We start from the raw sequence: 21,053 nt of genomic DNA, 5'->3' as shown, positions 1-21,053 counted from the left end.
ATGTTGCCAAACGTGTGCATTGCCATAGCAAGCACGAAACCATGGATTAATAAAATAAAAATCTCTACAGTTCCTAGCCTCGATTACTCTTCACGTTAAACTTCAGTTTGGATGGATTCGGCTACCTAAAAACACTCGAAAATGTTAAAAGAAAATCGCAACTCTAAATTGTCTACACTATTCATTACTTTTTTGTAGTTAAAGTACATCGTTTACCTTTTATTCGTGGGATATGGCGTAGCACAAGTGCGATATGTGTGTTCATTTCAGGGTTCCAAACAAATATGTAAAAAAACAATTTCCTAACTGGACTTCCAACGACCAGATTTTCAAATTTATCGAACAATTTTCTTTTAATATGGTTGACCTTTTTTATTTTTTGAAATAACTAAAAAAAACACAGCCCACATCTGGCCTAGAATTATATGAAAAAAAAAATTAAAACTTAAACAGAACCTTTCATATTCCACTTTATAGTGTTTATTACTATGGATTAAAACACCATCTGAAAAAATATATATTTCACAGTCTGGATTATCGCAGATTGGAGCATGAAATGTCCCTTTCGAATTACTGCCACAGGGGAATTTCGTTTACTTTTTCCAGGATTTCAAGTAAATTCTTGATATATTCCAACTTCCCTGACTTTCCAGAATATGGACAACATGCATACTAAATAGTTACGGTTTGTTTGTTTGTTTGTTTGTTTGTTTATCGTCTTTATTGGTGGCTAAGTTAAGGCGGTACGCCTTCTCTTACACTTAACCACTTTTCTGCAATTACATCAAAGATTTGAATATTAAAAACTAAGCATGATATAGACTAAATATTAAGAGAACAAATTAAAATTTTAACTTAATGTTCAAATATTAACTATTACAAAAGATTCAACCATAACTAATTATAAAGTAATTAAAAACTAAGCATAGACATACATAAAAAGGAAAGTAATTAAACATACAGCAAAAAGTATCAAAACCGAAAAAAAAAGAAAAAAAACATTAGGTGCTACTACATTAAAACCAGTCACTCGCACATTCGCACACAGAATCAAGCAGTAGGGTAGCAGTGAAGTGGTCATGGTAAGCAGTTGTTACAAAGATGTTTTTTCAGCCTGTGCTTAAAGGATGCTAGATTTTTTGTTTGCCTTGTCGCTTGGTCTAATTTATTCCAGAGCCTGCTACTCACGGTTGCAAAAGATCCCGACAGACATTTGGATGAGTGCACTGGGATAGATAGCATTGAGTTGCGTGTGGATCGCGTGTCATGGCTATGGTAACTATGTAGGTAATTAATACCGGCTGACATATAATGAGGTGATACCTGCTGCAGCACCTTATAAGCAAGGATAAGTATGTGCATTTTGCGTCTTTGTGCGAGAGTGAGCCATTTTAACTGCTGGTAGTATTGGGTTAGATGATCACGTAATTTAAGGTTAAAAATGTATCTTACGCAGCAGTTTTGGAGCTTCTGTAGTCGCTTAGCTAGTTTATCTGTTAGATCAGGAAAGAGGACATCGCAGTAATCAAAGTGGGGCATAATTAATGTTTGAACAAGCATGGTTTTAATACTAAGTGGAAGCAAATTTTTTAACCGTCGTAAGCAGTGAAGGGAAAAATGTACCTTCTTACAAATTTGCATTATCTGCTCCCTCCAGGTTAAGGTTGTGTTTATCAGGACTCCCAGATTTCTTACGACGTTAGAGAACTGAATATCAACTCCTTGGAGCGTTAAGTTACAGTATTTGTTAGGAATTAATTCAGTGAGCTTTTGAGGAGAACCAATTAATATTGCTTGGGTTTTATTTGCATTCAGCCTGAGTTTATTAACTTTTGCCCACTTAGAGACAGAATCGAGATCATCATTGACAGAACAAATTGACTGATTGATATTGGTTGCTTTTGCGTGAATATATATTTGCACATCATCGGCATACATGTGGTATTGGCAATGTTTTAAGCATTTAGGTAGATCATTTATGAATATAGTAAATAAAAGTGGCCCAAGAAATGAACCCTGAGGGACACCTGCTACTATTGGGAGCCACGTGGATACTTCGGTATTGAGAACGACACGTTGGTAACGACCACCTAGGTAGGAATTGAACCATGTACAAACACTATGAGAAAAATTATATTGAATTGACATTTTTCGTACAATAAGATTGTGATCTACTGAATCAAATGCTTTACTAAAGTCAAGCAACGTTAGGATCGTTATTTCACGCCTATCAATAGCATGACGTATGCTATCAGTAACATTAATGAGGGCAGTAGTGGTACTGTGGCCGGGTCTAAATCCTGATTGGAAGGTATCTAAAAAATTTCTCTGTAACAGGTAAGCATAGGTTTGTTTGTGCACCAGATGTTCAAAGGCTTTGGAGACAGTTGGCAAGATGCTTATAGGGCGAAAATCTTTAGCTGTCTCAGGAGACTTAATTTTTGGTATAGGCTTTATGTGTGAATACTTCCACTCTGTCGGGTATTTACCTATTGTAAGGGATACGTTAAAAATATGTTCTAATGCAGGGACTACAAAAGGTAAAATAATTTCCAGCATTTTAATTGATATTTGGTCGTTACCAACTGCATTACTTTTGATGCGACGCAATGCTTTCGCGACATCTAGACATGACACAGGAGAGAAGAAAAACTTATCTTCAGAATACTCAGAGTTGTTAGGTACGAATGTGTCAGACGATTTGGTTGTGGACGGGATTGACGTATCTGTATGCTGGCTAACGAAAAATGAATTTAACTGGTTTGCTGTTAAATTATGATTTTTAAGATCAGAATCTTTCTGTGATGAGTTAATACCCGCTGTTCTAAGACTAGCCCACAATTTCTTAGGCTCAGAACGAAACTCGTAGAGACCGTACAAATGTTTTCGTTTGGCTGTTCTGACAGCTTGAATACACCGTCATAAAGTCATCAACTGTCAGAGTTAAACGGAAAAAGAAAGTTTTGTTCGTAATCACGTAGTTCCTACTTGAGGTAATTTCCACGACTTTATTTGCTTACGCAGAAAAAGAAAAATTCTGTACTTTTACAAAAGATTTCTTTGAAAACCAGTTGCCAAGAAATAGTTTGTAGTACTACATTAAATATATCGTAGCTTTGAACAACTCATGGCAATGATTATTTTTACATGTATGAAATACGTTTACCGAGATGGTACTGAGTTTCTTTTTTTATTTTAATTGAAGTTCCTTTAAAAATATATATATTAAATATGGATAAGATAATAGAACATTCAATTACTTGACTTAATTTTGTTTAACCGTACTTATTAACATGAGCAATTAATACCGGAAAGCTATTCAGGGAACGGTTTACAAATGACTTTTAACTATAGGAGGTACAGGGACAACCCAAAGCGTAAATGAACCAGGTAGGAATCCGAACCCAGTGTTACTTCGAATATTATTTTGTAGTGATAGAGTTGTTTTCACGTGAATGTACAAATTTACTAACATCTGTAATTTTACAGATTATTTCTGTTCCATTTGCAAAAAATAATTACAGTTTACAGGGTCTTAAGTCGTTAAAATGCGTGCTCGTGGTCAGCTCGCAGCCCTAGGGATTTCCAGGCGGAGAACTGCCGGTAGACACGCGATCAGCAAGTTCATGTGTGGGTGGTGGGAGAAGTGAGGGGGGAAGGTGGAGGGTCAGGGGGTCACGACCTTGAACCGGTCCCGCCACCTCGCGACAACCTTTGAATATATATACTGTATAGAAGTCGCGAGTGGATAGGATTTACTCTACGTTTTTCAGGAGCTTATGATGAGCAGCTTGGGAACTTCACCGCTGCAGTGCGCTGCCGTAACGCCCTGTATCGTCTTAGTTGTTATTTACACGTTAGAGCGCAGCACTGTCGCCCGCTGTCTTTCCCCCGCACCATCCCACCCAACATTCACTGCAGCTCAAGGTCGTTCAACGGGAGTTTACGTGCTTCACAAAACTGTAGGAATGAGAGGTGGGGTAGAGGGTGGGTGGAGGACAACGCGTGTTTTAGGGAGGGTGGGGAAGGGGTGTTTGAAGAGTTCGACACTTGTCAGCTAGGGACCACCACAAGTCGATTCCCTAGAGATGGTGGCGATTGCGGCGGTGAATTAACCAACTACCTCAAAACCGTATTAGAAATTTTAACCTGGGCTGGAGACTTCTATACAGTATATATATTCAAAGCGACAACGCCGTGTCGAACCGCCCCTTCGTCAGGGGAAGTCCGGCGAAATAGCGCCGAACACTTCCCTCCCGCTGCCTTCTTCCGCCAAGCAGCCCGTCATCAGAATCCGGTCATCAGCTCCCTGCGGCTGCTTATGACCCGACGGTGCCCCATCCGTAGAGACCAGGAAATATCGCGGATTCGTCTAGCCTCAGGGTAGAATTCAAAGTCATATGTGTGCTCAACCCATGTTTGCTTTCCTATTGGGTGATCTATTACATGAAATAATGTTTTCTTTTTTTTTAATTGGCACTACCTGATTCGCTTACTTCTCTCCTAGCTGGGCATCGTTGGCTCACGGTTGCAGAGGGGGCGTGTCCAAATAACCAGGGCCGGTGCAAGATAAATTGGCGCCCTAGGCGAAAAACACCTTAATGCCCCCCCCCCCCCCCCCCCCACGACCGGACACCCTAAAAAAAATTTCCTTGCCTCAAAATACATCACGTAAGCCGAAGATTTTGTCAACAATCAAATGTAAGCAGGCTTGTGTGTTTTTAAACTTTTTTACTTATTACAAATCATAAACAGGTCGCCGTGGACTTTAAATAATTACTTATATCAATATAAACATTCCAAACTGTCACAAAAATCCATTTTCATCTCGTTTCAATAATCGTTAAACATATTATATGAGCTGTTATGTGTCGTGCTGCGCCGCCCCCAGCTACTTGGCGCCCTGGGCGGTTGCCTAGTTCGCCTGTGTGGACGCGCCGGCCCTGGATATAACTGCTGTCCAATTATGAACACATTGCTAGTGTGTAATGGTTTGCATTCTAACTTGAGACTGAATGAATGCGCGAAATTTCCGTATCGCTACCCATCCGCATCGTCGGCTCCGGGACTACGAGCTGTTTTAGGCCCCCCCCCCCCCCCCCCAACTGATGATTGAGGTCGGCATCTTGCGGACTTGACTTGCCCCCCGTTCTAGCGTTGCTTGTACTCCCTTTGTCAACTTTTGTATACCTACTCTAGTGTGTTATTGATGTCATGCCATGTTCTTGACTGTCTACATGTTTTTTTTTTTTTGCCCTGTCTCTCTGGATTCTCTTGTTTGCCCATATGTTTTTAAACCACTGTTCAGCTCTTTAGTTTCTTGTGTGCGCTAGGTTATTTTCTAACTATGTATTTTTTCCTAGCATTTTGTATTTGCTGAGTTTTTTTTATGTACTAGATGATAAGTCGCCTTTTGATTGATGTGATCGCGCAAAAGTGCAGTGTCGCTGGAGCGCGCGGACCCATTCGGCTTTCGGGTACAAATGTATTTGTGCTATTGTCTAGTACGCAAGTAAAAATAAAATTAAAATAAAAAAAATTCCGTAAGTCGGTTTACGGACCATAGTTTAACGTGACAACGTCATAACAAAACATTGATGAAATTATTGCATACTTTTATGAATAAAATTGAATCATTTTATTGAATTATCACTATTTTGTATGGATACAAAGAAGGAGTGAAATGAAATCTACAATTTAATTGATAAATTTACTTTTATTTGCACTCATTAGTTCAAATATGTTTTTTACTTTAACGAAGAGATTATTTTAATTATACATGTTTGCTATGCAGAAAAAATTTATTAAGACATGTATTTGAAAACGCAACATAGATCCTTCTCGGCTAACTATGGCATATAAGTGCTGGAGAAATGGGGCACAAGTAGTAAGTATCATTTTAACATGTTTTGTAAATAATCAATAATTTAAATATGACTTCAAGAAAACAACGCATCGTCTATGGGTTCAATCTTCGCTGGTGGATAGAAGCAAACTGATATCAGAACACGCCTGCACTGAAACCACTGTGTTCTGACGAACAAATCTGAGCTGTTCTGACGAATTAATTTTCGCCAGGACACTCACTCATCCAACGGTTGCCTAACGGGTCCCGCCTACCCGTGCACTACACACACACGGTGTGCAGAGCTTCAGGGAAAACCACGTGATTTGAAAACTGATCACTAGGGACACCTGTATTTCGCGAATACATTTCGTGCCAAGGTATTTCACAAAATACTGTAGCTTTTCTCCTGTGGTTATTGGCTGAGGTCGGGTAGAGGTGTCGTCCCGCTCTTGACGGGGCCAATGAGAATGTGGTCACCGTACTGCTGCACCCTCACAATTTGCCACGACTCTTAGAAAAAGCTACAGTATATTGTGAAATACCTTGACACGAAATGAATTCGCGAAATACAGGTGTCCCTACGTGATCACGATATCCGTGTAGTGTTTGTTAGCGAAGAGCATTAAAGAATTCGCTGAGGGCAAATGAGTAGTTCTGTTACCGTTCTTTTCTTATTATTTTTAAACCGTATTTTCACGAGAGTGAAAATGGCTGAAACGCGCGTTTTCTTAATAGCTTTTACGCAAGAAACTCCGGTACAGAAAGCACCCGAACACCTTTTTTTATCTTCATTTCTCCGCCATACAAGGTCACCGCTCAAATCACACAGTTGCCCTTGTGCGCGACGAGAAGACAGCACGCCAGTTCAGGGCCCTTGGGCTCAGAGGAGTTAAACAGGCTAGAAGCACCAGCGATGCGTCGCAAATATCATTCCGCCTCACAGCCTGAGTCATGTGACTCGTCTCAGATCCGACGGTTCTAAAAAAGTAGCACCAATTGCACCCGTTTTCCCAACAGTCGCTATAGCGTGCCTCATTCTTAGTTTGTAGTGTAACGAAATGAGAATTTTTGAAGTGAAACTTCTTTGCTGAGGGAGCCACAATTTTCCAGAGTAACGTAAATTCCGATCGCATGAGGGGAATAGATAGATAAGGGGTAGGGGAACCGGTAGAGGTGGAGACGGCAGGCGAGAGTTATATATGACGCTTAACATTTGCATACCTATTTCTTCTGGAAATGTTTTGGAAACTTCTGTAAACTCCCGGAACATTTTAAGAATTTAATGTACATAACATCCTATATGTTCACCAATATTTAAAAAAATATATATATTAAAAAATTATCGATTAAACATTTTCTCATATTCAGTGCAGCATTATGCATTAAATGTCTTAACGTATTTCATATTATACCTACTAAGGTAGTTATGCAATTATTTTTGACCTTTAAACAATATTTTTCATCCCTTACACTAATACATGGTCGTATAATTGTTTTTGGGAAGGAAGGGGGGGGGGGGAAGTTTGTGGTAATATTAAAATAGTTGCAAATAAATTGCGAAAAATTTTATAAGAGAGTTTTTTTTATTTCAAACCTGTTTTTTTTCAGGTAATAGTTTGTTTCATCAAAAATTGTTTCAGCCAAAGCTTTTGGATAAAATCGTACGGCTGCAAAAAAAAATAATTTCTAGCGACACATCGAGCATTTGCTCCATCTGCAAGTAGAATGCATTACGAACAAATTCGAAACTAGCAAATTATGCGCTGTTTAATGTTCGTTCCTTTAACTGATATTTTTCACCGCGTTTCAGAAGTCCTAGCAAATTGATTCTGATCATTCAAATCATCAATGTAAACTCAAGCGTTAAATAATATAACGAATTTTAACCCCTCCCCCCCCCCTCCCCATTCCTGGAGCCATATTCTCGACGGACTGAAGCACTTTTCCTGACATTCAAACTAATATAAGTAAATTTTTTTTGACGTGATAAAGTCTTATAAATCGATTAACGCCGGCTGCACGCACGAAAAAATTGTCACGTTCCGCCTGAGCCGAGCGTGCAAGAACCGGCCAACCACCGTACGAGAAAATCTATAATATCAAACAGGTTAAGGCGGGCTTTTTAACTAATTGTTCGTTATTATATTTGAACAAATTATTTAAATTAAATTTGCAAACAATGTTTTCTTATGATGTTATCACGTAAAATTATCTACCCGTAAACCGACTTTACAGACAGCCGTTTTTTTTTTTTTTTTTTTTTCGTGTTGCGTTCAGATGAAAGGAACAGTTCTCTAGTCTCGGTGAAGAGCGTGATTGAAGGACGACGCCGAGCTATTGGACGAGTGTTGTCGCTGGCAAGGCCGCGGCAGATGCCAAGCGCCTCGGCCGCGCGAACACAGGTATCGGCGCGGAAATGGAAGCCGTTCAGCATTCCGAGCTCGCTCGCCGCTGTTCCTCTCCTCCTCCTCCCCTGTCCCTAGCTGCTCGTGCCAGGTGGAATGCGATGTAATACAGGCGACGGAGAGAGACGGAGACAGGCGGATGTCGAGATCCCCCGCCCCCCCCCCAACCACCTTTCCCGTTGCCAGGAGACCCCGGGCGGCAAGAACGCACCCGACAAATCGAGTTTTCACGGAGGGGAGAAACTCCAAGTTCGGTGTTCCAACAAGAGACAAGAATAAGGGTCTCAGGTTTTGAATACGCTACACCTGTACCCATGGGCGTCGCAAGGATATATTTTTGGGGGGGGACTGCAATTGATTTAGTTGTTGAGGAATATCCATCCCCTGGGAAAAAAGCGGGGGGGTCCGGGGGCCCTCTCCCGGGAAAATTTGGGGTTTGAAGGTGCAAATAGGTGGTTTTTAGGCATTTTTCTTTCCTAAATATTCTAATTATAGTTGGTTGCAATATATAATTTATTTTTTATAAAAAATATTTTCAGAGAACAAATTTTTAAAAACACAGTCCTCACATTACCACGATTGGACTAAATGCACCATGCGCAACATATGGGTTGTATCACAGAAATCAAATTAATAATATAACTACGAAACTAAATATATTATTGGAGGGGACGAAATTGAAGACTTATTATTGGGGGGGACGTGTCCCCCCGTCCCCCCCCCCCCCGGTTGCGACGCCCATGCCTGTACCCTAATCGTGTTCCTAGTGCACGACAGGACACGGCCAGTCCCTTATTATTGGGCAGCCGAATTTTGGTGGCCTAATCTGCTGCCGATATGTTGCCAAAATTTACGCGGATGCGCAAAGCTCGCTTTTTCGTTGATTTCGCCCGGACGGCTGAATCGCATCTGGCGCCATTAACTCGTATATATAGTCATTTTTATAATCAAAGGGGGGACCAAGGGTGCTGGTGTGCCAAATGAAACTTTATGATAGCGTAACTATTCTGGAATACATTTGGTACACTTTAATGGTCATAACAAAAAATAATTCGCAAACTTTAAAAGTACTTGAGAAAATTAAAATCACACAATTTAATTCGCACTGTAGTGCTTCTGTCTGTGGGCTATTTGGCGTGGAAAATGTATCGCTGGTTGCCAAATGTCCGCTAGAATGCATTGAATTCAGTTTCCAACCTCGCGCAGGGCACAGTTTATTAAAACTGTTGCTTTTTCGTTACCTTGCAGGGATTGTGTTTGGACACGTTCTGAAATACGGTCAGCTAGTTAGGTTACGGTTGAATTCCAACAAGGCAGTGCTTATTCGCTACCTTACCCGAATGTCTTGGAATACCGCCCTAATTGCTGAGACCTAAGGCAAGTTTCTGAAGTAGTTTTGGGCCCGCCCACCAGATAGTAGCTTTCATAATATATTAATAACATAGCTACATTTATTGTGAAAAGTAATGTATCAGCTATTATCAAGCAAACAAACCAGTGAAAATTAATCCACTTTATTTTGGTAGCCACATATTTTGTTTGTAGTGTGGCATACCAGAAATACTGAAATCTCCTACTAATTTATTTATAACATCCTCTTTTATTATAAAACAGTGTTTTTTTTGCCAGCTTAAATCTCTTCTACTAAGCAATTAGTGAAGTAGTTAAATAATCATTATAAAACTATCGTCGGGCTTCATGGGGAAGCCATTATATACTCCAACGAGAACCTTATTATAAGACAAATAGCTATCCACTCTAAAATACTCAATTTAAAAGCATGCCAGGAAATTTTCTGGAAAGTTTCGAGACATAATAATCCTTTCAATTTGTGACATTTATTACAAGTTGAAATACCCGGCGTTGCCCGGGCTAAACACATCATAATATAAGGAACATCACTACCGAGTTTCAAGTCTGTAGGACATACACTTTAAAAACGGGAAATTTTAATTTTTAAGTCCCATTGATTGCACAATTCCCCTATGCATCAAGGCTACGCAGCAGCAAAACCGGGAAGCCAATCTTCAGCTTCATTTTGTGGGAAGGCAGGTGACCCCTAAACAAGACGTGACAGACGCACCAAACGATAGCGCGTTAAAAATTCAAGGCAACGCCATCTATTGACTAAGTTCTAAATTAAACTGCTATCAGCGCCTTTAGTTCTCTAGCAGCCGCGAGCTTCACTAAGTGGATGGGTTTCGCCAAGGAGGAGGATAGGAAGTTATAAGACCTTTATTACCGTGTGGCGGTCACAGAGAAATGAAACTCACTGTTTGTGTCTATATGACATACTCCTATTAATTTCTATTACAAAACTGAATTTAGCCTACCCCTTTTACAACTCCCTCAAGGTTAGAATTTCATACTTATATGTAGTCTATTTCACACTCCAGCCCATAAAGTTTTATATGCAAAAACAAATGACGTTGATACATTGCTCCGCTGTTGCGTGAAAGTACAAAAATACGAACACACTTTCGCATTTATAATATATGTAGGGATATGGCTAACAATCCCTGCTTTGTAAGCTCTAATGTATTTATTTTTTTGATTTAGGCAAGAAAAAATATTCAGCACTAGTCCATCCCCCCCCCCCCCCCCACGCCTTTTTTTCCAACAAACATTTTCGGTAGGACGTAAAGAAAGAAGAACAGGCACTTCCAGGTGTCAAACGCACTCAAAATGTTACTTCCCACCTGGAAGTTTTCCTGCGGCAAGCGATTATATAACATCTCTCCGTAATTCTACGAATGATAAAAAAAAAAAAAAAAAAAAAGAAACACGAAATAACACGAAGCAGGTGTCCGCTTACCTTCGAGCTAACCGCGCAGCAGTCCCATGTTTCGTGGAGTTATCGTGGGGTCGCTTTGTTCTGTGCTTCGCACAGACGTTCCTTCTCCGTGCGAGGAGACCATCCACTGTTGTCACTTCCCCACGAAGAGAGAAACAACCGAGACGAGAAACGTAAAATATGTCGGAAAAAATTAGGCACCGACTTCCCTTCAAGTTTTAGCTACGAAAAAAAAAAGTCAAATTATTTCGCTTTCCCACTTTTAAAAAAACAAACTAATTCACTATATTTTTGTGGTTGACTTTCACACTCCTATAAGCCACTTTGGAAGTTTTTTTTTTTTTGCCTGTAAAGTCTTCACTCTACCTCCTGATACGCGACTTTCAAATGTACGCAGTGGCAAGTTCAAGGCCAAAATTTTTCTCCCACTTCCCCTTCGGTCTTTTTTTTTTTTTTGTGGCTGATCACGACGACGTAAACTTTGTCTTCATCACCGCCATCATGTTTGACACTGTCAGCATCAGCACTGAAACAAAAGAAACAAAAGTTCAAGTGTAAACGGATTAAGTATTGTGACGGTCATATAAAAATTGTAATTACTAGGGACCGGAAAATTCACGGGTTCAATTAATTACCTCTAGGATGGACTCGATAGTCCTTTACATACTCGGGCAAATACCACCTGTTCATTGACTGCAGACTTTTCAGAGTTCCCACTTGCTAGCCTGTGATTCGATACTTAAGTGGATGAGGGTTTCTCATTGGCCCAAAGTCCGCGACACAAACTGTGAACCAATAACTATAGCAACGAAGATGTACAATAGATAGAATTCTAGCCTATCACGAAACGAATCTGCGAATTTTTCCGGTCTCTGGTAATTACTAGGGACCGGAAAAATTCGCGGGTTCAAACACCTCCAGGATGAACTCCATAGTTCTACGTACACTCGGTCAAATGCCACCCACTCATTGGCTGCTGTCTTGTGAGACGTCCCAACGTAGCAGCCTGTGATTCGATAAAGTTTCGGTCGGGTGTTTCTCACTGGCCCAGAGTCATCCAGGTGAGTTGTGAGCCAATAGCAGAGGCAGCACTGAGGTATAACTATTTGTATTTGAGCTTGTCGCGAAATGAATTCGCGAATTTTTCCGGTCTCTAGTAATTACATATTAGAGCCATGATTATTCCGCGGATTCATTTAGTAGCAAAGTACACAGGGAAGCACATATGCACACGCCTTTGTCGAACCTTAGCCAGTTATGAATAGAGACCGGAAAAATTCGCGGATTTATTTCGCGATGGGCTATAATTAAATTACTGATACCATTGTGCTGAGTCTGCTATTGGCTCACAGTTTGTGCGGAGTACTGTGAACCAATGAGAAAGTCTCACCAATAGTAGTGTCGAATTAGAGATTACCCAGTGAATACGTCTTACAAGTCAACCAGCCAATGAACGGGTGACATTTGCTCGAGTAAAGTCTATCCTGGACGTTAATAAACCCGTGAATGTTTACAGTCCCTAGATATAAACAAGGAGAAGTTGTAACCCAATTACGTGTAAGGATGTGGCCTTGTTTTCGACCAATGAGCACAATAAGAATGCTGGTTAAGTCTAACCTGAATTGAAATAAATCCGTGAATTAATTGTAGCACTACTACCCATATATCAGTGACAGGTTGGAATTCATACAATTACCAATAACATAACTTATAACATTGTATCAAAGATTATTTTACACGCCCTAGAGAACTAAAACCCAATAAATAACAAAAGGGCGAAATTTATAACATCGAACCATTTCCATTCCAAACAGTCGGTAAAAATAAACATAGACCCCTAAAGTTTCGCGGTGTTTATTACCGCTAGGCAACCCTTCAAACATCCAGAACGTTTCGTCTACATACGTGGTTGAACGGTCGTTAGTTAAACACGCTCCATTTAAAAGAGCTATACCCAATGGTAAACATCTGCCTCTCGGGTGGGGGGAATTCCGAGTGGTTCCGAATTAAAGATGAAGATGGCGTCTTAGGAAAGCGATAGCCAATGAGGGGTATGGTATTAGTAGGGCAGTGGTGGCGGGGGAAAAGTACCATAAAGGAAAAGTACCATAATGGTAGAATTTCCCTTGACCACCTCAAAACAGGGGGGGGGGGGGGGGAGAACCATAATGGAAAACTACCATAAGTTAAAAAGACGAGGGGGAATTCTGCCATAATTTATTATACACTCCATGGAATGAGTACAACGGCCTTGCTCTCAGAGTAGTGTAACATAGAATACGTCGATAGCTGTCAACACCAGCAGTTTATTTGTTTAACTTAAAAGACTACAGATAGCACTTCTGACGGCGACTTTCTGTAGTTCCAGTCATGTATTAATACAACAGATTGCGCATAAGAAGAAACAAATGTTTCCAAAAAATTTGATATAGGAAGCAGAACTGCGTTCTTATTAAAAAAAATATATGTAAAAAAAAACTATGGTAGAATTCCCCTGGTACTTTTACCTTGTGGTAGTTTTCATTATGGCACTTGTCCCTCTGTTCCTCTAAGGCAATGAATAACCCTCAACGAAATAAGTATCGAATCACAAGCATCCCAGTTAACAGTTCTCACGAGACAGTAGCCAATGAGTTGGTGTAATTTTCCCGAATACATAGAGGATCGTGGGGTCTATCCTATAGGTAAAAGAAAACCGCGAATATTTCCAGTCCCTGTCAATAGAAACAATAACACGACTTAATAATTATGAACACGTATGATCGAGTAGGTACACGTATTTTTCGCTTTCGAGACTAGCCATGTGTTAAAACATTGTAGCAAAGTGTTTCGTGATTGGTTAGTTTCTCTCAGGTATATACGTATACTGTCGGCACACGAATCGCAGCAAATTTTGTGCGAAGGCGCACTCGTCCTGATTGGCCGGACCATACGCGGCAATGGCTTCTCTCGCAGACGGCCGGCAATCACAACTAAGTGACTGTTGGCATGGGCATACTCAGTGCAGTCTAACTAGCACAGAGATTGTTTTGCGAACAAGACATGTATTTAATGATGAATCTAGCCTGATAATGAGAAGGGAAAAAAACTATTAGGCTAATCTGTAGGGGCATGCATTTTTCGCGAAATAATCTGACTGCGTATTAGACTGCAAAAAGGTATACCCTCTCTAGCGATTGTTCCCTTGCGATTGGCGGCCGTCTGCGAGAGAAGCCATCGCCATGTTTGGACGGGCCATTCAGGAAGTATTTGCTTCCGCACTGGAGACAGTAGACATGCACCTGGAATAAACCCAGCCAACCAAGAGACACAGACAGTGATACAGAGTTTTGACACAGCTGGTCTGAAAATCTTTTCGCGAAAATTACATGGCCCTACTAATCTGTATTATAAATTCGCACATTTTTGTTGCGTTATATTAAAGTTTCACCGTTAATGGTTTTTTTTTATTATTATTAAGCCCTCCGTATTATTCGACATTTTCGCTTATCTGCTGTTCAGCCGGCCCATTTATGTCTTACAAGCGGGACTTACGAGCGCCGTCTGCCATGGCACACACACGGTGCGCAGAGCTTCAGGAAAAACAACGCCATTTCAAAACTACTCAAGATATCCGAGTGGGGGGTATGCTTACGAATAGCATTTAAGAATTCGCTGAGGGCCGATAAGAAGTTTTTATTTCGGATTAAGGTTTTAAAACTGTATTTTTTTATAAGATTTAAATTGGCTAAAAATGCGTGTTTTCAGAGTAATTTTGAGGCATGAAACAACCGGTACAGATTCTTGAAAGCACTTACACGGAACTTGCATTACTGATTTACTTTCATGTCTATGCCAAATGTTACGGTCAGCTCAAATTTCAGTTGTACTATGGATAGGGACCGGAAAAATTCGCGGGTTCAATGACCGCTAGGATGAACTCCACAGCTCTATGTATACTCGGTCAAATGTCACCCACTCATTGGCTGCTGTCGTGTGAGACGTCCCAACGTAGCAGCCTGTGATTCGTCACAGATTTGGTTGAGTGTTTCTTATTGGCCCAGAGTCCTGAAGATGAGTTGTGAGCCAATGGCAGAAGCAGCATTGGTGTATAACTGTTTGAATTTTAGCATATCGCGAATTGAATCCGCTATTTTTTCAGGTCTCTAACTATGGACGACGAGAATCCTCAGCCTTGCGCTTGCACTAGAGGCGACACCATGGCTCCCCACAAGGGTGGGGCTGGGTGGACCCCTGGGTCCAGGGCCCTGGCCTGGAGGGGGCCCGGGTTCAGTCCCGTTTATTTTTATCTCAGTGTGTGAAATACATATAAATGCTCGCTGTGATTATTTTAAAGTAAAATAATTGTTTCAATAAAGCTTAGTTTGGACCTATAAAATAGTAACCATAATTACAACCTGTATTTTCAGGTTAAATAACATTCCAAAAAAAGAGTGTAGGTAGGAAATAACCATGCAATTATGATGTAGCACGTGACTGTAAAATTTGGAGGGGAGGGGGGTGTCTCCGAACATGGGTCCAGGGCAGTGGCGGATCCAAGATTTTGGTTTGGGAGGGGCTTGACCCAGCTGAAGCTGAGGCTAGGCTTTATCAAGGCAAACACTAAAACAATAGTGGACCCAGATGCTTTTGGAGGGGGCTTGAGCCCCTTAGCCCCCTTTCTGGATCCGCCACTGGTCCAGGGCCCGTAATCGAATGCTGGGAGGGCCATGGGCGACACCGCGCTGGTAGAACTAGCGAGCGTCGCACTAATCATCCCGCCTCACTAACGCCGTGTGCATGCACCCAGGCCGGAAGGAGCCTCCTCGACTACGTATTTCGAAGCGTGCGCGCCGTACATTCCGTCGCCGTTTTTATCGGAAACGGACGGACGTCGCTGGAACCAGTCCCCTGAGGAGGTTAAGAGAGGGGGTAGGGGAGGGATGCTCGCCGCACGCATCCGGCGCGCTAACGAGGAGGCAACAAGATGACGGCCGCAGATACACGCCGCCTTTGCACGCGACGCCGGTGGCGGCCCACGGGGGATTCACAGGACTCTTCCCCGACCAAGTACCCGAACACGACCGAGGTTCGCTCCCTCGCGCGACTTCGCTGTCGGAATAAAGGCGAGATTACACTAGGTGCTGGCTGGCAGCGGTTGTTGGGTGGCCAGCGTTGCCGATCACCGCCAGGGGTGCGGGCGTCCCTCGTCAAAAAAAAAAAATTGTTTGTCTGTAAAGTCGGTTTACGGACGATAGTTTAACGTGACAACGTCATAACCAAGACATTGATGAAATTATTGCATACCTTTATGAATAAAATTGAATCATTTTTATTGAATTATCACCATTTTGTATGGATACAAAGAAGGAGTGAAATGAAATATTCAATTTAATTGATAAATTTACTTTTATTTGCACTCATTAATTCAAATATGTTTATTACTTTAACGAAGAGATTATTTTAAATATAACTTTTATACATGTTCGCTATTTAACTTCTTCCAATCTGTGTTATGATGTTAAGGATAGGACGATGATAGGAAAAATAGGAAACGAATGGGAGTGTTTCAAGTTTAATGTGCCTCGAAAAAGTCAAATCGATGGTTGTTCCAATCGAGTGGAAGAGATAGATGCGGCGCAAGCGTACAATGAGCGTAACGGGACACATCGTTACGGTACAATTTGCGTAACGGGACAACGTGCGCAACGGGACACTTTTTCGTGCGTGCAGCCTGCGTTCATAGATTTATTAGACGTTGTCACGTCAAAAACTCTGTAAATTATTCAAAATATGAAAGCGGACTTCGCGTCCAAGTCCATATTTCTACTTCGTACCAACTCTTCAACCATACCATCCTCTGCCTCATGTACACTCCTACGCAATCAGTGCACGCCCTTGCATCCCGCATGTATGTGCCCAGGGTATCCCCTGTGTCTATGCAGGTTAGATTGATAGGGAAGTTGGTAATTGCGCCAATTACTGCCGTGGTTGGCCAATCCCCGAACAAAACACAAGATGCGTGCTAACCTTCCCTGCACGGCTAATCCTCAGCACGACTTGGCGTATTAGGCTCCGGCCTGAGAGGCACCTAGATCCCTCCCTATCCCGGACCCCGCCTACAAATACACTTAAGTTTCTAATTAGAAGGTTAGGAATACAAAAAAAAAAGGATTACAATAGCCCGTCGTCTCCGTCCGTCAGTACCTCGTTTGTCCGTCAGTCCCTCGTTTGTCCGTCAACGCCACGCAGCTAATTTCCAAGCGACATACAACTTGACTTCATCCGTCCGACGGAATATTTTCCCAAATAAGTGCTGCCAACAATCCGTGTTTTTCTCTCGGAGATTTATATACGTTTTTTTTTCTGTTATCTGTGTCGTGTTTATGTACGTACCGTATTGCAATAGCATTTCCTCGAAGAAATTCTGAGTCGCGATTAAACTGCTTGACATGACTTTTAAGAACCGTTATTATGAAAAGTTATTACGCAGAATATCTGAACGACCTGCACAAAGTCCACAGGCCTGCATTCTGGTTACAGTTCTCTTGCCGCGGCCAAAACCATAGATAAAATACATCCGTCCGTCCGTCCGTCAAAAGTTAGAGCTTGCCAAGCTTTTAACGGAAGGATAGAATTTTCCGGGACATCTGATTGGCTGCAAGTCACGTAACCGACATACGTACTGTAATTTCGCCTTTAGAAAAAAAATAATAATTTTGAGAGAACTCGTACATTTTCAAAATTTATGAGTTCCTTAAATGTCGTAACTTCTTTGACTTTTTCCTGACCAAATGTACAAAATTTCTTGTATGTGAGTGTGAGAGTTTGTATGTGTGTGAGAGTGCATGTGTGTGTGTTTGTGTCGTCTGACTCGGGGTTGATGAATCTTACGTTTCTCACAAGACTGCGGCCGCTGTTTCGGTATTATGATTGCCGGAGGTATACATGTACTATAGTAGTTGGTATTGTTCAGACGGGGCATTACCGCTATTAACAATAATTGCCTTAAATTCACTAAAATACTGGTTACAAATTTTTCTCGGAGTATTCGTAAATGAAAAAATAATTTCATAAATTTCAAGCTACTGCGTTTTCTTCCTTTGAACAAAAATCATCTAGAAAAACAATAACATAAAAACTTATTTGGTTTACTTTCTAAGAATATACTATTATCTTGATTGAAAAGGCCACAAATTAACTTATTTTTCTATTGTAGCCGTCTAAAATGAAGCCACTATTTTCGAAACTTATTTCGGTCATTTTACACACCAATATGGCGGCCGTTTGTTTACATTTGCATCAGCCGTTATTGCCTGTTTTGATAACCACGTTTATTTAGTAATTCAAGTAATTGGGTGATTATTCCTAGCAATATACTACGCATATGAGACCTACTATTCGTTACTATGCTCACAAATGCACAATGTGCAACCAGAAATACACCAGTGTTACTAGAGTAAAGAATAGATGGTTCAAAGCATCAAACAAAACGGATGTAGTTTTGATACGCGAGTTTCACAGCTTATAAACAACACACAACATACACCCCCCCCCCCCCCATAAAAAAAAATAAACAAGTAAAGCCACAGCCCAGAAATAGAGCTAACTTCAGTCTAGTAAAATCCACGGCGTAAATTATAGTCAGCAGACTTCGTAAGTACTTCACGCATAATGTCAGGGGGTTTATAAATTGAGTGAATACATTATGACTGCAGTGGAGAAAAAAAAATATATATTCTTAATGCAGATGAAACATCGCTGGGGATTAAGAAATCTCATAGCACTTAATCTGATATTCAATGCGTGAAGTGTTTGTAGCTTGTGACTACAATAATTGGCTAATGTCATTCCGAGACAAAATTGAACAGCAAGTGACTATTCGGGACAGTTACCGTTCATTGTTAGCCTGTCACTAACTTTGTTAATAATTTATTTAACAATTTATGAAATAAAACAATTTATTTTTACACTGTAACATCTGGCTTGTCAAAATGACTTCTGATATACCTATAACAGTTTATAGTCTACACTTCTTAGCTAAGTTATGAAAGGAAAAGCGTAAAAGACTAACTCATTGCAGCATGCAAGCTCAAATCACAATTTATTTTTACTCTCGTAAAAAACATTTTTTGGAGAAGTCACCATTTCACCGATTGTTGACAATGAACAATCAAAACTATTTATCTCATGACAGCGTATGGACATTTCTATTGGATTTTCTTCAATAAATGAACACGTACAGCCACGATAAAAATGACAAACTGTCACTATTCTTCTGAATACAGTGAAATATTACGTGAAAGTAAACAAAGGGCGCACAGTCGTTAAGTTGTGCTCTTTTTCTTCATTATATTAACTATAAGAAAAGTTTTGGCCTAACCAATATGCTGAATGTGCATTCGATCAAAGTTTAACAACATGGTAATTTACTTAAGTCATCGATGTAAAACAACATTAAAATATACTTGGAAGTATTAACTGGAAGAACTGCTATTTTATGAAACGTCACTGTATCCTTTCTTAATAATGAATTTCCCGCCAATAAGAATTATACTGCGCAATAAATTGGCATGGGTTCAATAGACGTTATTAATGTGCTGTACTTAATAATTCTGATAGAACAAGTCTACTGGATGTGATCATGTGTTAGTAATTACATCATAAACAACGGCAGAATAAGACAACTTCGTACAGTAAATGCACTAACTTTTAGTCATGCTAGTCATTGGAATTAAATTGATTATCTTTCCTGTCCTTATTACAACTTAGGAACTCCAGGAAACATTAAAACTGTTATTGTCTAATATCTGTAAATTTTTGCGCCACGTTTATTTGTTGGTTACAACCGTGTTTACAATTATTTTTAATAACGTTAACACATTGGTTTGTGGAGTTAAGAAAACGACAGGGTAGTGAATACTAATACAATCATACACAACTCACCAAAAATGCGCATATTTCCAGTAGTAACAAGACGAATTGGAGATGAGAAATTTCTCTCACAACAAACACACGCACACACCAGTGCAACTAAGTGTTTTTATTTGTATACTTCTTACTTCGTTATATTTCCCACTCACAGCAAATGCACATACGAAAGCGAAACACTATGAGAGATAGACACGCAAAAGAAACCAGATCCCCTCGAAAGGTGCAGACCGACGCCAGATGCCTCGTTCGAGAGAACTTAAAAATAAAACCGAAGCGGTAAACGAGAGAGGGGAGGTATAGCTTCGAGCCGTTCCTTGGTTCACATGCTAGCCTGTTTTCGGGAGTGAAGTGCCCTAAGCCGACAACCGGCGTGTTGGCTTCGAACACGAAACACTACACCAACACACGGACCGCCATCCTCCAACACAATAACAAAACTAACTGCCGCAAGACTCGTTACAGACTGGGAGCGCTGCTGCTCGCGGGATAAGATGGCGACCGCTGCCAACGTAACAAAACCAAAATGCACTACGCTCCGCAATACAACCTCATCGCTTGCTTGAGGAGTCCAACCCACCCATCACGTTAATGTAGTATTTTTGTTGTTGTTGTTGTTGTTGTTGGTTTGTTATTGTTGTTAGTATTATTATTATACTTCTTTTTTTTCAGACTGGCAAAATAAAATTCACAAAACAAAAGTAACATTATTTTAAGATCGAAAGAGTTTTGAAACGTGTCCTATTCCGATGGTCGCATAATTCAAGTAAATTCTACTTAGTAGTTATTAATAGGTCGTGAATTTAGTTGTTACTAATTTACAGTGCAGAAGATAACAATAAATTTATAAATTATTTGATATTTTGGTTGTGTAATAAATGCAGTGACGACCCGGCCTCGAATTTTGAAATGGGTGGAGGAGTAGTGTAGAATAGATACCTGCCAATTAAATGGGAAGTCCGAAATTAAAAAAAATTATACATAATGTAATATCTTAAAATAATATTTTAAGACTTTTTTGACATCTTAAATAGTTTTTTTTTAATTGTACGCAGTACAATAGCACTGAGAAATGTATAGTTACACATTTTTACAA

At 40.4% G+C, this 21,053-nt stretch overlaps 1 protein-coding gene across 1 annotated transcript in view; it reads right to left on the bottom strand.

Annotated features, from left to right (window-relative positions):
* Nucleotides 1-20,425, bottom strand: part of LOC134538297 (uncharacterized) — a 146,253-nt gene extending 125,828 nt beyond the window's left edge. The window contains exons 1-2 of the mRNA XM_063379484.1: nucleotides 19,973-20,425; nucleotides 11,069-11,573 (exon numbers count right to left, since the gene is read on the bottom strand). The gene's annotated coding sequence lies outside the window, so the exon portion shown is untranslated. The remainder of the gene's footprint in view (nucleotides 1-11,068; nucleotides 11,574-19,972) is intronic.
* Between the last annotated feature and the right edge of the window lie 628 nt (nucleotides 20,426-21,053).

Source organism: Bacillus rossius, chromosome 13 (genome assembly GCF_032445375.1).
Source record: "Bacillus rossius redtenbacheri isolate Brsri chromosome 13, Brsri_v3, whole genome shotgun sequence".
In the NCBI taxonomy this organism is placed as follows: domain Eukaryota; kingdom Metazoa; phylum Arthropoda; class Insecta; order Phasmatodea; family Bacillidae; genus Bacillus; species Bacillus rossius.
The sequence above is the reverse complement of the archived record's forward strand: the minus strand, read 5'-3'. Positions and strand labels throughout refer to the sequence as shown.